This window comes from Tamandua tetradactyla, chromosome 15 (genome assembly GCF_023851605.1).
Source record: "Tamandua tetradactyla isolate mTamTet1 chromosome 15, mTamTet1.pri, whole genome shotgun sequence".
Lineage (NCBI taxonomy): Eukaryota > Metazoa > Chordata > Mammalia > Pilosa > Myrmecophagidae > Tamandua > Tamandua tetradactyla.
This window is the reverse complement of record NC_135341.1, coordinates 75,782,945-75,802,473: the sequence shown is the minus strand read 5'-3', so window position 1 is coordinate 75,802,473 and position 19,529 is coordinate 75,782,945. Positions and strand designations below refer to the sequence as shown.

The window sequence follows — 19,529 nt, the reverse complement described above, 5'->3', positions numbered from 1 at the left end:
CAGAATCACTTAGAGAACTTATTTAAAAACACAAAACAAAACAGACTCCTGGGGTCCAGCTCAGTCCTATTCTATGAGAGTGGGGCTCAGGAATCTGGGCTACTTTTTTTTTAAAAAAGCTCCCTAGTGAATCTAATGCAAGTTTGAGAACCACTGACTTAGCTCATCTTTTGCTCCACTGCTTTCTAACCCATTTATGGGAAAATGCACACACATGACTCTGCTGGTTTGAAAGGATTTATGTACTCTAGAAAAGCTATGCCTTAACCCTAATCCAATCTGGTGGAGGCAGCATTTCTTTTAAACCCTGTTCAGCACTGTATGTTGGAAACTTTATTAGATTATCTCCACAGAGATATGACCCTCCCAATTGTGGGTATTAACCTTGGATTAGAGGAGATGTGACTCACCCCCATTACAGGTGGGTCTTGATTACTTTACTGGAATCCTTTTAGAGAGGAAACATTTTGGAGAAAGCTGCAAAATGGCGAGATATAGGAGAGCATGAGAAGCAGGAGAGTCCACACAGCCAGAGATTTTTGGAGATGAAGAAGGAAAATGCCTTTGGGGAAGCTTCATGAAACAAGATGCCTGGAGAGGAAGCCAGCAGATGTTGCCATGTTTCCTTACCATGTGCCTTTCCAGTTGAGAGAGAAACCCTGAACTTTATCAGCCTTTCTTGAGTGAAGGTAACCTCCTTTCGGTGCCTTAATTTGGACATTTTTATAGATTTGCTCTAATTGGGACATTTTTATTGCCTTAGAACTGTAAACTAGCAACACTGAATTTCCCTTTTTAAAAGCCATTCTGGTATATTGCATTCTGGCAGCTAGCAAATTAGAACAATAACCATCAAGAGCAATTTTGCAGGGGGGATAAAATCACAATGAGTGACTTGCATTTTGATAGGTTTGGCAATTTAGGGATGTATCAGTGATACCATTATGGTTTATGAACTGATTATATATATAAAATCTGATTATATAAATAGCCAAGAAATCAGGATTTAGGGATGGTTTTGACTACTGAATCATTATACAGATATTCCTTTTTTGCTTTCTGGTATATTGGAGTAGACAAAGGGAAATACCTGAAATCTCTGAATTGTAATCCAGCTGCCTTGATCTCTGATAATGATTGTATAGCCTTTATCTTCTACCCCTGTGATTGTAAACACCTCATGAACTAACCTTCATTTGTACCCAATCACCCTGTTTGTCAACTTTAGAGTCTTGTAATCACTAAAGACAACTCCTAATGTTTATTAATGAAGGGTCTTGGGTCAGCCCAGAACTAACCCACCCCGAGTCCAAAGTTACCTTGATGATCGAGATTGGATCTAACAAAAGTGGGTCTGCCTGACAGATGGAGTAATTTAGACTTTAACTTACAAATCACCTATACCTCATCCCACCATTTTCTTACATACATTCTCTAAGCATATAGTCAATCTGTACATGCTCAATAATTAGATTTCCTCTACTTACATCATCTGGGTCCACTGTGCTCATTACCCGAAATCCTGCCCATCTTTTTCTCTAATAAAACTATCAGAATTACTGCAATATGGGGAGACAAATTTTGGTCTGCTAGTCCATCTGCTCTCCTACTATGTGCCTAGTAATAAACTCTTTCTCTCTTTGAAACTCTGGTGTCTCGGGAATTGGTTACTGAGCGCACTGGGCAAAAGAATCCAGTTTTTGTTCAGCGACATATATACATATATTCTATCAACTGCGAGTCTTTCATTTATTCTTTCAAAATTCAGTCAACAAACATTTAAAAATCTATTGACGATCTACTATGTTATAGGCTTTGCTCTAGGTTCTTTGGCTACTAAGATGTATAAGAACAATCTTTACCCTCAAGTAGTTCACAGTCTGACAATCGACTCCATTTCACGTATGACAGAAATGAGGTTCAAGGATGTTAAGTAATTCACAAAGATGAAGTTCCCTTAAGTAGCACAACTGGGACTTGAATCTGAGCTTCTGACTCCTAATCTAGTGCTCTTTTCGGTCCACCTGCTATTTTTAAAGATGTAATCATGCCCCTTGTTTAAAAAAGTATACTTGGCTTTGAACATCTCAGAACATGAAGAATCACACCCAGAATATCTTTACCACTTTTTTTTGTGTAGGTGTTATGACCACCTCTTTGGATTCAGGGATACTATCATTTGGCAATGATTCTAACTGGGCAAGTCTCTCACTATAATCATAAGGAACTCCTCAGACTTTCCTGAATGAAAGGATTCCTTAAAATGAGGTTCTTTGGGAACTTTCATAAGTCTTCTCTTAAAAGGAGGTCACAGTGAACAGTGTCCAATACTGCAGAAATGTTGAATAAGGAAAATTGAGATCATACCACTGATCATGGAAATTAGGAGGCCATGGAGTAACTAATTCCTGCCCAGTGGCATGGACAGAAGCTGAAAGCAGAATGAAGGAAAACTGAGGAAGGAGTGGAGAATTGTGCAGAGCTTGATTAGCTCAACAAGATAAATTCCCACCACTTATTCCCAGATAAGTGGTGGGAATTGAAATAGGGAGCAAAACTGGGCCAAAGAAGCAGGAAAATCGAGTGCAAGGAGTGGTGGATTAGAGCTAGTGTTGAGATTATTTCCACATCTAGAGGAAAGTGTTTATGACTGTCTCTTGGGCAGGTGAAGCCCTGTTACAGGGAGTGGGGCCACTTAGATGGCACTGATGTGAAATCTCTTTGTAGAACTGGCCTTTCTCTAGTATTTGCACTTGTTCCTCAAAAAACATCTATCTGTTTCTTTGGCATTATTTTGCCCAGCATCTGCCACTAGAATAGGTTATGGGCCACCTCTCTCTCTATGGAACTTTTGCAGCACAACAAACTACCTTGAAACTTAGTGGTATAAATTAACAAGCATGTATTTGGTTCACAATTCTGTGGGCTGCGTGGGCACAGCTGCACTCATGTGTCTGTGGTCACTAATGGTCAGCCAGGAGAACCTGCTTCTGCAATTTGGCCCAACTGCTGACAGATGCAGTGGGGATGACTGAGTCACATGTCCCTTACTACCCAGCAGGCTCTCCTGGGTCTTTTTATCTGGTGGCTCGGCTGGGTTCAAAGAAAAAGAGTGCAAGGTTACTTTAGGCGTAGACTCAAAATTTGCACAATGCCACTTCTGCTTCATTCTCTTGGCCCAAACAAGCAAGTCTGGACTCAAGAGATGGGGAGATAGACTTGATGGGAGGAACTGGGGGATCACAGTCTGGAGTAGTATGGATATAGGGAGGGAACAATTGGGGACATTATACAATCTATCTAATCTCTCTCTGCTTCTTTGAGCAGGCAAAGTCTAACATATTGGGATGTGTCACACTTTGCAGTTTTCACAGAATATCAGCTTCTCTGCCCCAGGGGCAAGGTTGCCCAGGCACCTGCTGAGTAAGGCAGTGGCAGCACAATTATTTCACCCCAAGACACAGACTTGGGCCTGGACAGCAGGCTTCTTGGTTCTGATAACCTCAAGCATGCTTTGAGTCCTTGGAACTTGAAATGCTTTCAGTAATTACATGCTTTCCAAGGGAATCAGTTCCAGGGGGATGAAGAAGCAGCAGAAATGAACAATACAAAAGACAACTGAGACCCCTGACTTCTGGGAATGTCCATCACAAAAATTCCATCTCAACACAACTCCCTTAATGTTCCTTCTTAGGAGGTCACCAAAAGTCCCACAAAACTGAGGCAATTAAGCAGGAAACTCCCTAGGTGACGGTCTTGGCAACCTTAATATGTAAAGAATCTTGCCTTCCTCAGTTGGAAGAAAGCGTGTGATGATTCGGATGTACTAAGTAACCCCCCTCTACTGGGTGGCCCTTGAATTCCAAACCAGCTGCTCACTCTCCACAGGGCAGGCAGCCACTATTAACATTCCTCCTGTTCCTTTTGTGAGAATTACAAACTAATTACAGAATGCATAAGTAAGTGCTTCATCTTTCAAATGCTGAAAAAAAAAATAGCCAAGCATTCCTTCTTTTGAGCTTGATTTTACTGTTGGTGATTGGTAGCATGATTCACTCTGAAACATTCTTTTTACTTTTCAAGCATAATAAAAGATTGGAAGCTCAGGAACAAGTTTTACTTCTTATTTTTCCCATAGAAATAGAGTGTATTGGAAACGTCTTTCTTCTTACCCTTTGTGAGTTCTCATTGTTCTTGAGTATGTTCTCTCACTGGCTGGGATGAGGGTAGTGAATCTATGAGGCATTAAGACCACAAATACTTCAGAGTTAGTGAGGCTTATTTGCATTAGCTCATTTAGTTTTCAAAATAAGCCTGGAAGGGAGAGACATTATTATCCCCATTTTAGAGTTAAGAATCTTTGGGTTCAAAGAACTTATGTGATTCACTGAGGGTGACACTACTAGCAAAAGATAGATGGGGTCTGGCCAAGGTCAGTATGATTCTAGAATTAATACCATGTGCTTTCTCTTACAATATTGTGGAATGGAGGAGTATCCTGTTTGGAGCATGCCTTTGAGTGCCCTTCCTGAGAAATTTCCTGTGTCTGATCTAATATAGTGCTGATCTTTGTGACAATTGGGGATTGTCATGTGGGATTATATCAGAGACAAAAGTAGAATAAGGCAGACAGGCACACTCATCCCTTAAAGAATACAGATGTAGCATGTCTGAATGTTGACATTTGATTGTGTGATATGGCCTTATTATAAGAAAATTTTTCCTTAGACTGGCATGGAAACTGTAGAGTAAGCTTCCAAAGACATGGGGCTGCTTCAAGTTAATTATATATTAAATCTGGGAATATTTCCCCACCCCCTCACATATTAACTTATTTCCTTTTTTGTCTACATTGGATTGTACAGTTGTCCAACATGTAAACCCAAAACTAGAAATTTGTGGATATTTGATATATGAATCAACTGACATACTCTAATTTCTTGGGTCTGGAAAGTGAGATCTTAGAAATCTTTGTTGGCACTTTTAGAAACTGCTTATGATCTCTTCTGTAGTGAATGTTCTATACATCTCACACATATTCCACCAGCCTGACATCCAACTCATTGCACCTGAATTTATTTGACTAAAGGCTTTCTCTGGCCACTATAATCTGCTTTGCTATCCTTGGAGCAAGCTGGAAGTGCTAGGGAGTTAATATCCTTTCAGAGCAATCATCAACCCATGACTAATAGGAGTTGGTGTACAAATAGCCTAGCTCCCTCACCCATCAGGCAGGATAACTTTGAGGCATGTGGCCTCCAGAGTTTCCGCAGTGAGACTGAGCTCCCATTACCTAGTGTGATAGTTGGCTTGATAATACACACTTTATAGGCTGTCTTCTTCTTTCCTCTCTCACTCCTCCATGCTACTATCTGTGTTTCTTTCACCTCACGAATAAACCACTTGCATTTGATTCTTTGTTTTAGGATGTGCTTCTGAGGGGATCCAAGGACACCTCTGTACTCAAGCATTAGAGGCACTTCTCTTTGTCAACAAGTGTTTGCCAAGTGCCAATTCTTTGCCAATCATATTTCGAAGTCACGGTTTTCCAAGTGGATTCTCCAAATTCACTCTATGTCAAATGGTTCTCTGGTCAAAGAAGCTTGAGAAATACTGTATGCTACATCTCTCATATAATACATTTGCATATTAAAGGTTCTGGCAAGTCCTATAATAAGAAATAAGCTTAACTTGATTTATTCTAGCATTTCCTAAAATGTTAAGTAAAGAATTAGTTTTTTTTCTTCCATAGTAGCTAATACATCCTACACAATGTGATGGGAAATGCTTATCTAGAGGGACTAATACACCAGGGGAAGAGAAAAAAGAATTGAGGACTGAATTCTAGATACCGGGAGTTTCTGCCATACTGTGGTAGATTTTTCAGAAAAGATGCAGAGCCATGTTTTCTAGTGCTGGTCTTCTTCCAGTATGGGACTAAAATCTTATCATTCTTTCTTTCCTCTTCTAGCCCTTCTCTCTCTCTCTTTCCTCTCTGCCCCCCCCCCCATAGATCTATTCGTTCAATCATTTATCTATTTCCTTATTCACTCATTAACTAAAATGTGAGTAATTATCACATATAAAGGTACTGGGAGATACAGTGCATAAAGTGATGTAAAATTCCTACCTTTCCAAAGTGCAGGGCCATCTTTGATACCTTTTGGGTTTTATTTTAAAATTGAAAATGCATTTTATATCCTAACAATTTTAATGAAAATATTTAATTAAAAATTAATTTTGTACAAAGAATGATCTCTAACCACAATGAATTAAATTAGAAATCAATAAAAAGCAAATAAATTACTGAAATTCACAAGTATGTGGAAATTAAACAACATACTCCTAAATAATCAATGGGTCAAAGAAGCTATCACAAGAGAAATTTTAAAAAAGTTTTGAGACGACTGAAAATGAAGAGAAAATACAAAAAAATTATGGGCTGCAGCTAAAGCAGCACTTTGAGGGCTTTAAATATCTATATTAAAAAAGAACAAGATCAAAATCTATAGTCTAACCTTCTACACTTAATGGCATTGAAAAGAGAAGAGCGAACTAAATATAAAGCAAGAAGGAAGAAAACAATAGATATTAAAGCTGAAATTAATGTAACAGAGAAAATTAACAGAATCAAGAAAATTTTTTGAGAAAAACAAAACTGATATCTAACTAATTAGCCAAGAAGAAAAGAGAGAAGACCCAATTACTAAAATCAGAAGTGAAAAGGTTATAAAGGTATACTATGAATAATTTTATGCCAATAAATTAGATAACTCAGATGAAAAGAACAATTTCTAGGAAGATGCAAAGTATTGAAACTGACCCATGAAGAAACAGAAAATCTAATAGTGATATAACAAATAAATGGGTTGAATTAGTAATTTAAAAATATGCCCACACAGAAAAGCCCAGGACACATGGCTTCACTGGTGAATTCTAGCAAACATTTAAAAACTAATGCCAATTATTCCCAAAGTCTTCCAAAATATAGGAGAGGATGGAACATTTCTTAAACTCATTCTATGAAGCTAGTATTACCCTGATACCAAAATCAGACAAAGACATAACAAGGAAAGAAACTCAAGTCAGTATTTCTTAGAATATATATGCAAAAATCTTCAACGAAATACTAGCAAACTGAATTCAGTAATATATAAAAAGGATAATGCACCATGACCAAGTAGGATGTATCCCAAGGATGCCAGGTTGTTTAAACATCCCAAAGTCCTTTAATGTAATATACCATATCAAGAGAATAAAAGGAACTGAAAAGATATTATGGGTTTTCTATAAGAAAAAAAAAAACCCAGAATAATAAGAACTGAAGAAATCAGCCAAGCTGTAATAGAAGAAAACTTTAAGCTAAAGAAAAACCTTAGTTTATGGATATGAAAAGTCAATCAAATTCCCAGAAAAATCAGTGAGAAAATCCAGGCATTTTTTTGAATTTTAGAAATAATGTTTTACAAGCATCTGTGCAGAAAATGGTCTTCTGAAACTTTCTTAGGTGTCTATACATCAAGAGAGCAGAATAGAATGCAGAAATGTCTTCAATTTGAAGGAAAAATATCTTATGATCTAAAATTTGTATACAATTAAGCTGTTCTTAATGTGCAAAGAAAATAGTCACTGGGCTATTTACAATGGGATCTATCTACAATGTAATAACACTAACAATAACACATGTATCTTTCCTTTAAAAATATTTCAATGCTCCACCAATAGCGACCCCAAACTACCTCCTTGGCCTGCATCTTGTAGGGAGGCAGGAAGTTTCTTCCGAAATAAAGTACTGGAACTGAATTGTGCATTACTCCTCATTGTTGCTGAAAACACCTGTAAAAGACATGTCGGCTGATGTACATTATCACATATCTTTATGTCAGTCTTTTGCATTATAAAATACAAAATAACTTGGTTTTGCGGAGTGGAGATAATTTCTGTTTACCTTTGCTTTTTTTAGATTTTATATATATATATATATATATATATATATATATATATATATATATATATATATAAAGACAGTATTTGATAAGTCAATGACATTTGAGTATTTTCTTCAAAGACTTTTATTTGGCCTGCCTTTCTTATAAAGCTATCTTACATTCATTAAGGATTTTGTTCTTTTTTTTAGACCTTTCTTTCTTCCTTCATATTATTCATGGAGCATGATGTTGCCTTACTCCAAATTTTATCCCTAAAAGGGTACTGTTGCTTCTTAATTTATCATTTTGTCTGTGTGCTCTGTCTGTCTCTTCAATGGCAAAGTTCTATGTCTGTTCTTAAAACAGTTAATCCTGTGAAATAAATATTAAATATTATCCAGAAGAATGTCTGTATTTTCCAAAGGAGAACACCAAATTTAATACACCAGCATTAATTTTTTAATAACTGGCAGAACATTTTATTCTTCTGGTGTACTCCCTGAATATTTATTTTTCTGATTATAAATATTCCATTTCAATGGAATATCACAAATGTTAATATAACATTCTGTTTCAATGGAATACTATTACTTCTTCAATGTGAATCATTCATTTTTAGCCTCTCTAGATGTATATTTTGTAATCCTGTAGTTGATATAACACAGATTAACATCATAGTATGTGACTCTAAAAAATCACCCTACCTTTATTTTCCAGTTTCAAAATTTTAGTCATGGGTTCAGATTTACAATATTTCTCTGGATTTACATGAACTGAATGTTACCCGCTGAAGTAGCAACCTAAAAATTATCCTCTCTGCTTACTCATATAGTAGCCTTACATATTTTTTGTGAATTCAGGTTATATTTAGAGTCTAAGACGAAAACCTAATCATTTGGTGGGGGTGGGGGTCAGTAAATGTATTAAATAAATACAAATAAGAGTTTACACATTAAAAATATTAACATGGCAGTATGTTCAAAATTATCTACATCAAAATTTTTGTTGCAATTTTTAAATGGTCTATATTAAGACTACTTTTATAGAAAATAATTCTTTCTGTTTCTCCTTGTTCAAGCGTGAGTTTAGCCTTATATCAACATTTTGGGATAGCTGGGGGTTAGTCATACTAGCTGAAGGGAGGAGCTTTTCAGACATAAGGGAAAGGAAAACATATCCTGAAGAATTTTACACAAATCTAATCTGGCCTTAGTTTTTCCACAGTGTCCCAAATGTTTAAATGTGTTGGATTTGGGTTCTCAATGTATCATTTGCCTTATCTATTAATCTCAACTTTCTGTTTCTTTATGTTTTTAAAGTTTGTATATATCTGTACTGTTGTGCCTTTGGATATATTTTCTAATTAAAAGCCACATGAGAAATATAGTCAATAAATTAATACCTTAATGTGCATATACTTAATAAATGACTTAAGAGACATAAAAAAAAATTCAAGACATACTTTTGTTATTCTGACACTAATTTTCAAAAGACATATTAGGCCATATTACTTACACGTTTTAAGTAGGTATCAAAAGACCTTCTGGAAGCTAATCTTTTATTTCTAGCTTCAAGATGGAATTGTTGGAACTTCATTGTTAGTTTATTTCCAAACCTCCTATTTTTTCAGCTACTGTAGCGTAGAGCTACTGCTAAGGTAGAGAATAGACTAGCCTAGTGCTTCTCAAACTATAATGTGTATATGATTTATCTGGGAATCTTATTAAAATGCAGATTCTTATTTAGCAATCTGGGTGTCCAAGATCTGGCATTTGTAACAATCCACTTTGAGAGGCAGGAGTAAAGAGTCACTAGAACTCCAGTCTAACATCTCTCTCCTTCAGTCTACAAATGAAGATGGTAACATGTTTACTGGCTTGGAGGATAGACACAAAATCTTTGTGATTAGGTTTCCCTCACTTCTAAAAACATTTCTTGCCATTTTGCACCTCTGGTTGATTGAATTTTGCACCACGATTTAGACAGGTTCTTAATATGCATTCCTGTAGGTGTGAACCCACTGTAAATAGGATATCTTGAAGACATTATTTAATTTGGGGGGTACTAAATTACTTTATTTGAAGGAATGATAAAAATAAAACAACTTGGTGGATGCTGATCCAACTTACAGAAAAGGTAAAGGTAAACTCAGCATGCATGCACTGCCACGATGAGCCCAGAAGTCACCTCTGGGGCTCTGGGGAAGCCAGCCCAAGGCTTAGCTCTCCTCACAATTTCCCAGGGTGTGCTTGTCAACGACATGTTCTGCCACATCAGATGCTGGGGCCCCCATCTTGTGCAGCTTGGTCACATAGGTACCTAATTCTTTGATGGATTTCACCTTCTCACGCAGGTACTGCATCTCAGTGAAGTCACACAGACGCGGGTCACGTTTGTGAGCGGCCAGTCTGGGCAGTCCCAGCGGTGACTGTGCTTCACCCCTTATCCAAGTCCAATGCCCTCTCCACTGAACCGGGCCTCCCAGTCATCACCTTCCGGCTTCTGGATGTCCTGAATGAAGGTTCCGCCGCCTCATTGGTTCCGCAGCGTTACCAGTTTCCAACCACGTTCCCTCTACTCACGAGATGGGTGAAGACACTATTTGGCAGAACTTTTTAAAGCTACATAATTACAAGCAAAGTAGCACCACATCGACAGGAAGATGTAACAGGTGTGGAGCGCAGGTAGTCCCTCGGGGCGGGCGGCGCGCGAGGGGGCGATGGCCGTGGATGCCTCGAGTGGCCACCGAGGCCTGGAGGCCCGAGCGGGCCGTGAGGAGGCGGCAGGGCGCTGGCCGCGAGGGCCACTGCCGGCTCCTTCAAGCACTGTGGAAACAGGAAGCCGCAGTGATTCTGTGAAGCTATCCGGCTTAAAAATGTTATTTTAAATCAAGGTGTGGCCCACTTAAACGAGGTTGTATCTTAACCGGGGTTACTGGAGGCCTCAAGAGAAAGAAACCGGCCCCCACCGGGAGGAGCCGCGCGCCGGAAGTCAAGGAAACCAGGAAGAGAAGGGGGAGAACGTGGCGCGTGGTGTGACGCTGGTCCCAGGCCAAGGATCTCCCCGGGTCACGCCTTGGTCAGCCCTGGAATGTTACAGACTTTGGGAAGAAAGCACTGCCTTGCTGACAGCTCAGTTCTGGATTTCTGATAACCTCAAAAACGTGAGCCAATACGTTCCCTTTAGGCCAACTCATTGTATGGCTTCTGGCATAGTGGTAAAAGCAAGCACGTGAGCGAGCCTCAGGAAGCACCTCTCTCCCCGCTTCTGTCACTTCTCTAATGGAGACTGAATTTAGAGAAGCATAAAGTAAGTTCTACAGGGGCAGGCCTCTGTTATCCATCTTGTTCATGGGTCCAGACCCAGTGCTCTGCTCGGTCTGGCACATGTTAGGATTTAATAACTGTGTTGAATGGATGAAGAGTTTATTAGGAGGGGAACTAACTTTTATTGAGAATCTGCTCTGTCTCAGGCACTGTTCTCGGCACTTTACAGAAATTATAAAATGAAATTATAAAATTTGATCTTAATATCTATCTCATAGCATATTTTACAAACATTTATGAAATGCTTAGCAGGGTTAAAGATAGATTCCGTTTAACGAAACCTAATATTAGACCTGGGTAATTAACATTTTTTAATGAAATAAGGAGCACTTAAAGTGTATGTAAGCATAGATTATCATATATATGTAGAAAGATATTTTAGGATGCACATTTTGAGACAATTCACACTAATTCCGTACACACTTTGTTTTCATTATCTCCTTAGAATTGAGGTACACTAGTTTTGCACTTGGAAGTTATGTAAAAGGAGTGAGGTTCTCATAGCTTTTATTAATTGCCTTAGGGAAAGTCAGCCAGGGGTAAGAGTAATTAAATAACCAGGAATCACTTGTTTTCGCTTCTGTCCTTGGTTGCCTGGTAGGATTTCGGTTTACTTTGAACCTGCTGTTACCTCTGCTATGGCGATTTCTTAAATTCCTGCTGATCCCAAATCCTGCCCTGCCATTGTGTGATGGAACTGGGCTCCCACCATGGTGGGACAATCCCTGTCCAAAGGCTATTTACACTTACTGTGTGTCCTGTCACCACAGAATCTGCTGCTACTAATTTCCTCTTAATGGCCCTAAGAGAGCATTAAAAGAGTCGATATTTGCTAGCTTGTTTATTGCAGCCCTTCAGTTCTCTTCCCTGAGAACTCAGTCACCCTTCAGACCTGTCCCAGCTGCCCCAGTCCCATCAGGAACACAGTTTGGGACTCTTCTCACAATCCTGCCATTCTATTAATGGAATCCAATTGACAGTTGATTTTTGTCCGGAGCTTCTTCTCTTGGTCTCTGGTCCCCGGCCGGCGGGGGAAGACGCTGAAGAAAAAGACTCGGACACACTCCTCCAGGTTTGTCGTAAGTGCCAAGTTTTACTGGAGCTAAGCTTACACACCTTGTTACATTTCTCACGCAGGGGGGAGACTCCCTGCGGGGGACAACCTCTATGCGGCCGTCAAGCACGGCTCTCTGCGGGCTGTCTCCCCGACTTCCCGCCCGGGGTCCTAGATATAGTGTGGTGATTACCAATGGCTGAGCTACACGTACAAGGCTGGGATAGGTGGATAGGAGAGGCGGGCGTGTACATCATGGGCGGAAGTGACGATCGGGTGCCATCTTGGCTCACTCGATGGGCGGGGGGAACTCTAGGGCAGGCTGCGGCGTGTCCACTAGGCCCGACCCGGGAGGCGGCTCTCCACAGATTTTTTTTTTAATTAAAATTTAAAATGAACCTGATCTGTCCATTTTCTTTGAAGAATTAACCACCCTATTAAAAAGGCAGCACAATCCCCATTTAAAGAAATGCGAACAGTTTACAGGAAGGCTCACAGTCTATCCTCAGTTGATTTTACACCAGATATATCCTTGTATGGGTTCTGAGGTTTGAATTCTAACTCTGCCATTTATTTAACTGTATAACCTGGGCAAGCTGTTTAACCTCTATGAAATTTGATTTATCTGTAAAATGTAGATAAAACTACCTTTTTTAGGTAATTGAAAATTGATGTAGGTAAATATCTAATAGGGAGTGGCCTGCCATGAATGCTGCCAAAAAAAAGTTTTTGTGAAGTCCCAGGCCCCCGATAGAGAAAGACAATGGGATATCTTAAGTCTGCCTCAGTGTATTCAAATTTGGCCTGAAATTAATATTCATCAGAAGAAATCATCTTTCCTAGTATAAGGGATGAGAGGAGGATATCACTAGCTGAGGTGGTACAAATCAGCTGCCTGTTACATGTTTATGTTGGGATGTATCAGCAGATTTACCATATGAAAATATTGGACATCAAATTATGTTTGAATTTCAGATAAACAGCAATACATTTTTAGTGTAAATATTTCCCAAATATTGCATGGGGGTTTTTTTAGTCTGCCAAAGCTGCCAGAATGCAACACACCAGAGATGGATTGGCTTTTAATAAAAGGGGATTTATTTAGTTAAAAATGTATAGTTCTTCAGAAGAAAGGCAGCTAACTTTCAACTGAGGTTCTTTCTTACGTGGGAAGGTAGAGGGTGATCTCTGCTGGCCTTCTCTCCAGGCCTCTGGGTTCCAACAACTTTCCCTGAGGGGATTGCTTTCTGCATCTCCAAAGACCTGGGCTGAGCTGTGAGTACTGAGATAAGGTTTGCTGAGCTGCTGAGGCTGTTCTATGTTGAGTTCTCTCATTTAAAGCATCCAGCCAATTAAATCAAATGTCATTCATTGCAACAGGCACATCTTCTAGTGACTCCAGGTGTAATCAACAACAGATGAGGTTCACATGCCATCGGCTCATGTCCACAGCAATGAAACTAGGTACCTTCACCTGGCCAAGTTGACACCTGAATCTAACTACCACAGGGGTCTTGGTTTTTATCTGGCAACCCTAACCCTTCTATGCCTTCTCTATACCATGTGACTTTCTGCTCTGGTCATTTTATCAGACTTTTGGGTGGTTGGGTTTGTCTCCCATGTTCATGTCAGTACAGCAAATAGTGACCCTGAATTATAAAGTTCATTGTGACAAGGAAAAGTGAAATCTTCTAAAACTAAATTGTGGGCTGGGTTATAATGAGTTTGCTCTGTTTAATCCATGGGGCAATGCTGGTTGGAGGGTTTTTACCTGGTTTAGATCTTGAACATCATTATAATCCTTAGTCTTTCAGTGGGCAGCACAGAATATACATGACTTTGTGGCTGAAACTCATCCAAGGAAATGATAAATAATAGTAGCTATTAATATTTGCCCCCATATTACTTGGATTTGCTGATCACCTGGAACCATCTGTTACAACTGCACATCAAACCAACTAGAAACCTTTATTGGAAATGCCCGTTAATCACAGCTGGGGCTTCGGGGGAGAATGATTGACGGCAATTAGTTGACAATATTTATTTGTGAAGCTGTGTTACTTCATAATAATTATGGAACCATGAGTAAATCACGCCTCCCCCCCTTTATGAATAATTAGAGCCACAGAGACATTGCAGAAATAGCTATGGTGGCTTAATTATCTCTTTTCCTGGACAGCTGGAAGGTGTTTTGGAAGGGCCTGAGCAATTTCAGTAGTGACAGTTGCTTCTCACCATTCCAACAGAGATATGACAGTTTAGCGGTTCCTTAGGGGCTTTAAGAGTCCACCTGTTTTCCTTCCCTTAGTGGCAGTCTCTCCTGACGTTGTGGGAAAGCTGTCATAATTAGTATAAACATATTGACTGAAATTTGGAAAAGTAATAAAACTGTATTTTTTTTGGTACACTGTGTGGTGGGGGCACATTTCATTCTTTTCCATGTGAATATCCCGTTATTGCAGCACCATTTGTTGAGTGGCTTTATTTATTTATTTTTTGAAGTATATGGGCCGGGAATCAAACCCAGATCTCCTGCATGGTTTGTGAGAATTTTATCACTGAACTACCTGTGCATTCCATAAAACTGCATTTTTAAGGGTCCTTGTAAGACTCCTTCATGCATTTTTATCTCTTTGTGGCTTCACAGCAGCTGCTGGAATACCCATTTCATGACTGAGCAAAAATGTGAGCATTTCCTGAAAGTATGCTCTATTAAACTTAAATGCTCTAAGTAAACTTCTAGGAATAGACTCCAAACTGCTTGACCCTTAGATCAAAACATGTTTTGTCTGATGGCTGTGCCTTACTTTTTTTTTTTTTAACTTGGTTTCTTCCATTTACTTTTAGTTAGCAGCTTCACACAAAAAAACATAAAACATTTAGAATGCAAACTCTTACCCGTAAACAAAATTCATTTTCATTAGAAAAATGCTGAATATTTATTGCAATTAAGAAATCATCAAACACGTCATTATTTTCACAAATTTTTCTTTATGAATTTGTATTTGTAAAGTAAACAGTTTCTCAAATTGCGTTAACAACATGCAACAATTTTTTGAAACACAGCTCTTTGAACCACTGGCAGTCACATATAATGTATACATAAGCTCTCTGCTAAAAGGAAGAAAAGTTTTGAAATAGATGGATGTTTGTTTACTACCAAAGCTCACAGCTTATGGTTTTTCTCCTATAAACCCATTTCATGTCAATGTCAAAAAATTTTTTGACATTCAAAAATGTCAAATAAAATAACACCTCTGTTGAAATTGTACGTCCAAGTTCCAAACTTTAGATCTCTAAGCTTTGACAGAAGACAATAGTGAAAAATGTTCTTTATAACCTTTAAGCCCATCATAGTGCTATCAGAAGGCTGCCCAGATTCACTAAAAATCTGCAATTACAGGAAAGCAAATTCTAAATAACTTACTTTCCAGGAAATTTCTGAAGTTGTCTGTTATTTTCCTTAAGCATAAAGAAACCAAATTTAATACGTAGAATAAAAAACATCAATATAGCTGTTTACCTAGGTTAAACTGCTTAGAGTAAAGGGTTATTGGAGGACATTTTAAAATTCATTGATTTTGAAGTGCAGCTACTTTAGATTAGTGTCCTGCAATCATTATTCTCTTTTTCTAGAATCAGCCATAGATACAGATATGACAAATTTTATAGAATGGTGTGATAACCATTTAAGTTATCTAGTCCAGCTCTGTCATTTTACAGATGAAACCAAGACCCTGAAAGGTTTAATGAAAATGCTGGGCGGGGGACAAGCCCAAACTAATCGTCATGATAATATACAACTAACCTTTCTGCAGGCTTGAAAAGGTCAAACATACAAACTTACATGAACTGTAAGACTCCATACAATTGCTGTTAAAATTAACATTGTAATTAAATGATATATTTAATATGAGGCAAACATAACAAAATGTTAACTAATTTAAGCTGTTCTTAGAAAAATAGTAGCCCTTTTTGGTTACTGTTCATTGTGTAACTACAGTGTTTGGTCTTGCATTTAAGGTTAATTGATTTACAGTTGCTACCTTTAAGGATTCTTATTTGCCCACTGCAGAAAAAATGATGTTAAACAGGATCATATATTCAATCATATATTATTGTGTATTTAATCTCTTAATTATTTTTAGATACATGTAGATTTTCTTACACTTTCAGTGTAAGTAAAGTGAATTTATGCAGAGTATAAAGTGAGATATTATCCCTTTGTAAGTTGTTGTCAGCTTCACAATAGTCACTTCCATAGCAAGACAAGAAACCTCTTCAAAGAGTAGTGGAAGAGGGTGTCCAAGGTAACAAAAAATATAATGAACATTAAAAGTGAAGTCTGATTAGTCTGTAATCTAAGGTGTAGGAGAGAGGAGAAGCTTGGAGAATCAAAGGATCTGAGTTCAAGTTTTAACTCCATTCTTGGCTGGCTACTTGACCTTGAGCAGTTCACTAAACTTCTGGGTTTCAGTTTCTTTGTCTGCAAATAGTGACTTGTACTGTTTACCTCATTAGGTTATTGAGGATCACATACAATAAAATACATGAAAGTGCTTTGTAAATGGAAAACTACAATGTAAATGTTGGTTATTATTGTTACCCTAATAATTATTAAAATGTGAACCTACAGAAACTCTTACATAATTACCACTCCATAGCAGTAGGCATGCTCACTAGATTCAGAGTAAAACCATGCAAACATTTTTAACTTTCAAACATTTTAACTTTTAACAATGATAAAAAGTTATAAGAATATATAATACAAATGTTAAGAATGAAAACAAACCATTGGTTGACTTAAGATACTTAAAAATGAGTTGAAATGACTTATAGCATATAAAGAGGTATTTAGCCTTTAAATAAAGAATGTTGCTAGTCATCAGTAAGAAAAAGAAGGATTTCGGATATTGCTAAGATTAGTGGAATAAAATTCTGTCACTTTTGGCTATTTGGTAAACCAGGCTTCTACAAATAACGTTACTAATTTTTCCAGTACTCAGATATACCTGAAAAGAGACAAAGAGAATGTTTACTTCTAGATCGTATCCATGTGTACTTGCATAAATGGATGGCCTAAAATAGAGTTTTATGACTCTAGAGGCATCTGAACGTTTTAAGTGCCCTTCATGCTCACTTTATGTTCTATAAAGAATAATGGAAATACAGAGAATATGCCTGATACACATTTTTTTACAAATCCTTATTTTTTATGAAGTTGTCTTATTCTATGATACTCCACTTTGGTGGCCTCTCTTTTTGTTTTGTATGTAAATTTAAGTTTAAATAGCCCATTAACCTTTCCCTTCAAATATAGCTTTTGTTGTTAGTTCTTATACCAAAAGAATTTGAGTGTATAATAAAGTAACAACCAAAAACAAACGATGATGTGAGGGAAGAGATAAATGATATACAATTCATTAAGCATAAAAATATGTTGTTTTAAATTTAGAATAATTTAATAACTGTTCATTTTTTCATATGTATCTGGAAATGGGACAGATACATGTCCTGATCCTGTCACAAGAGGGAGAATTCCAGTACTTGGTACAACGTTCCAAGATAGGGTTAAGGTGGCATTCCTGTTTCCCTGAAGACCATTTCTGTCATCAAAGAACACACATTTTGTTTTCTTACCTTTTAACATCTGCCTTATATTTTCTGGTCTGCTAGGAGAGGACAAATTTATTTCTTCAGTAGTTGGAGAACAATTTCATGATCCCGAAAGAAGGTGTCATTCCTCTTTGGCACAGTTTTTTTTGGATAAGACAGCAGACTTGATTAGAACTTGCCTTTTCTATAAGAGTATCTCTCAAAATTCACCAGGTGAATCACTGGGGCATCTTGTTATAATGCAGTTTCTGATTCTGAAGGTCTGGGATGGAGCCTGGGAGTCTGCTTTCCTAACAAGTTCACAGATGATGCTCATGCTCCTGGCCCATAGGTCACACTGAGTAGGGATATTCTATAACACAGAATGGGCTCTTCAGTAAGAATTGAGAACTACATTAACAGTAATAAGAAGAACCACTTTCTACTTTCTTCTCATCTTTCCTCAATCTAGGTTAAACATTACTTAATGAAAAAGTAATTATTTTTTCATTAATTTAATTAATTAATTATGCAGCCATAATTACTCTGCCTTCTTAATGACTTTTTTTTGCCTTTGTACCTAATGTTTCTCCTGCCAGGAGTGCCCTTTCCCTGCTTCTCTACATTATAAACTCATTTTCAAAGGCCCAGCTTAAGGGGACGCTCCTCTATCAAGCCTCCCTATTATGGCAATGAATATAATATCCAAAGGTATGCTGGAGCTGGCTTGTATCGGCTTCTAAAAGCTGATGGTGTGTCTCTTCTTCCTAAGTCCTTATTTAATGTCCTCACTTTGGTAGCTTGAAATCAGCGATGGAAGGCATATTTACACCATGGAAATTGGCTAATATTACAAAATAAACCCCCCCTCCCCAGCACTAGCAGTTATTAAACATTTACCAGCACATCACTGCTAACTCCATAAGACAGAGCTTCTCTCCTCTGTTGGTTTGTATAGTTGTTACTTTCTAAATAATTGTTTTCTCCACCAGACCTGTACTGTCTAATATGAGAGCCACTGGCCATATTTGTCTGTTGAACATTTGGAATGTGACAAGTCCCAACTGAGATGTGATGTAAGTGTAAAATATCCACCAGATTTCAAATACTTAAAGCATGTAAAATATCACATTATTTTTTATATTGATTGTTTTTTATATTGGTTGAAATTATAGTATTTTAGATGTGTTGGGTTAAATGAAATATATTATTAAAATTAGATTCACTTTTTAAAGCTTTTATTACCGTGGCTACTAGAAAATGTAAAATTATACATGGGGCTCATAGTACATTTCTATTGGACAGCACTAATACAGTATAAACTCCCTGAGAGGACATGGACAATGTTTCCTTGGTAACTAGAACAATGTCTGTTTTGTAGATAGTAGATGGTCGATAAATATGTGTTGACTGAATGTGTGGATGGTGATAGAGAAAAGAAGGTAGATATATAAGGAATAATTTGAGTGGGACCTTATAACTCATTGTTCTAGTTTGCTAGCTGCCATAATGCAATATACCAGAAACAGATGGGCTATTAAAAAGGGGAATTTAATGAGTTGCTAGTTTATAGTTCTAAGGCTGAGAAAATGTCCCAATTAAAACAAGTCTATAGAAATGTCCAAT

At 37.8% G+C, this 19,529-nt stretch overlaps 2 protein-coding genes across 16 annotated transcripts in view; one reads left to right on the top strand and one right to left on the bottom strand.

Annotated features, from left to right (window-relative positions):
- The window catches only part of ACP3 (acid phosphatase 3), a 182,352-nt gene extending 171,448 nt beyond the window's left edge, over nucleotides 1-10,904 (bottom strand). For all 3 annotated transcript variants that reach the window (XM_077130129.1, XM_077130130.1, XM_077130131.1), the window contains exons 1-2: nucleotides 10,058-10,904; nucleotides 7,740-7,836 (exon numbers count right to left, since the gene is read on the bottom strand). The gene's annotated coding sequence lies outside the window, so the exon portion shown is untranslated. The remainder of the gene's footprint in view (nucleotides 1-7,739; nucleotides 7,837-10,057) is intronic.
- Nucleotides 1-19,529, top strand: part of CPNE4 (copine 4) — a 694,898-nt gene that overhangs the window by 5,073 nt on the left and 670,296 nt on the right. For 8 of the 13 annotated variants that reach the window (XM_077130120.1, XM_077130119.1, XM_077130118.1 and 5 more), the window contains exons 1-3: nucleotides 8,136-8,208; nucleotides 10,282-10,599; nucleotides 10,822-11,237. The exons of 1 other annotated variant lie outside the window; for it this stretch is intronic. The gene's annotated coding sequence lies outside the window, so the exon portion shown is untranslated. Of the gene's footprint in view, nucleotides 1-8,135; nucleotides 8,209-10,281; nucleotides 10,613-10,821; nucleotides 11,238-19,529 lie in introns of those variants that run through there. 4 more of the 13 variants (XM_077130114.1, XM_077130116.1, XM_077130121.1 and 1 more) reach the window with 3 other exon arrangements.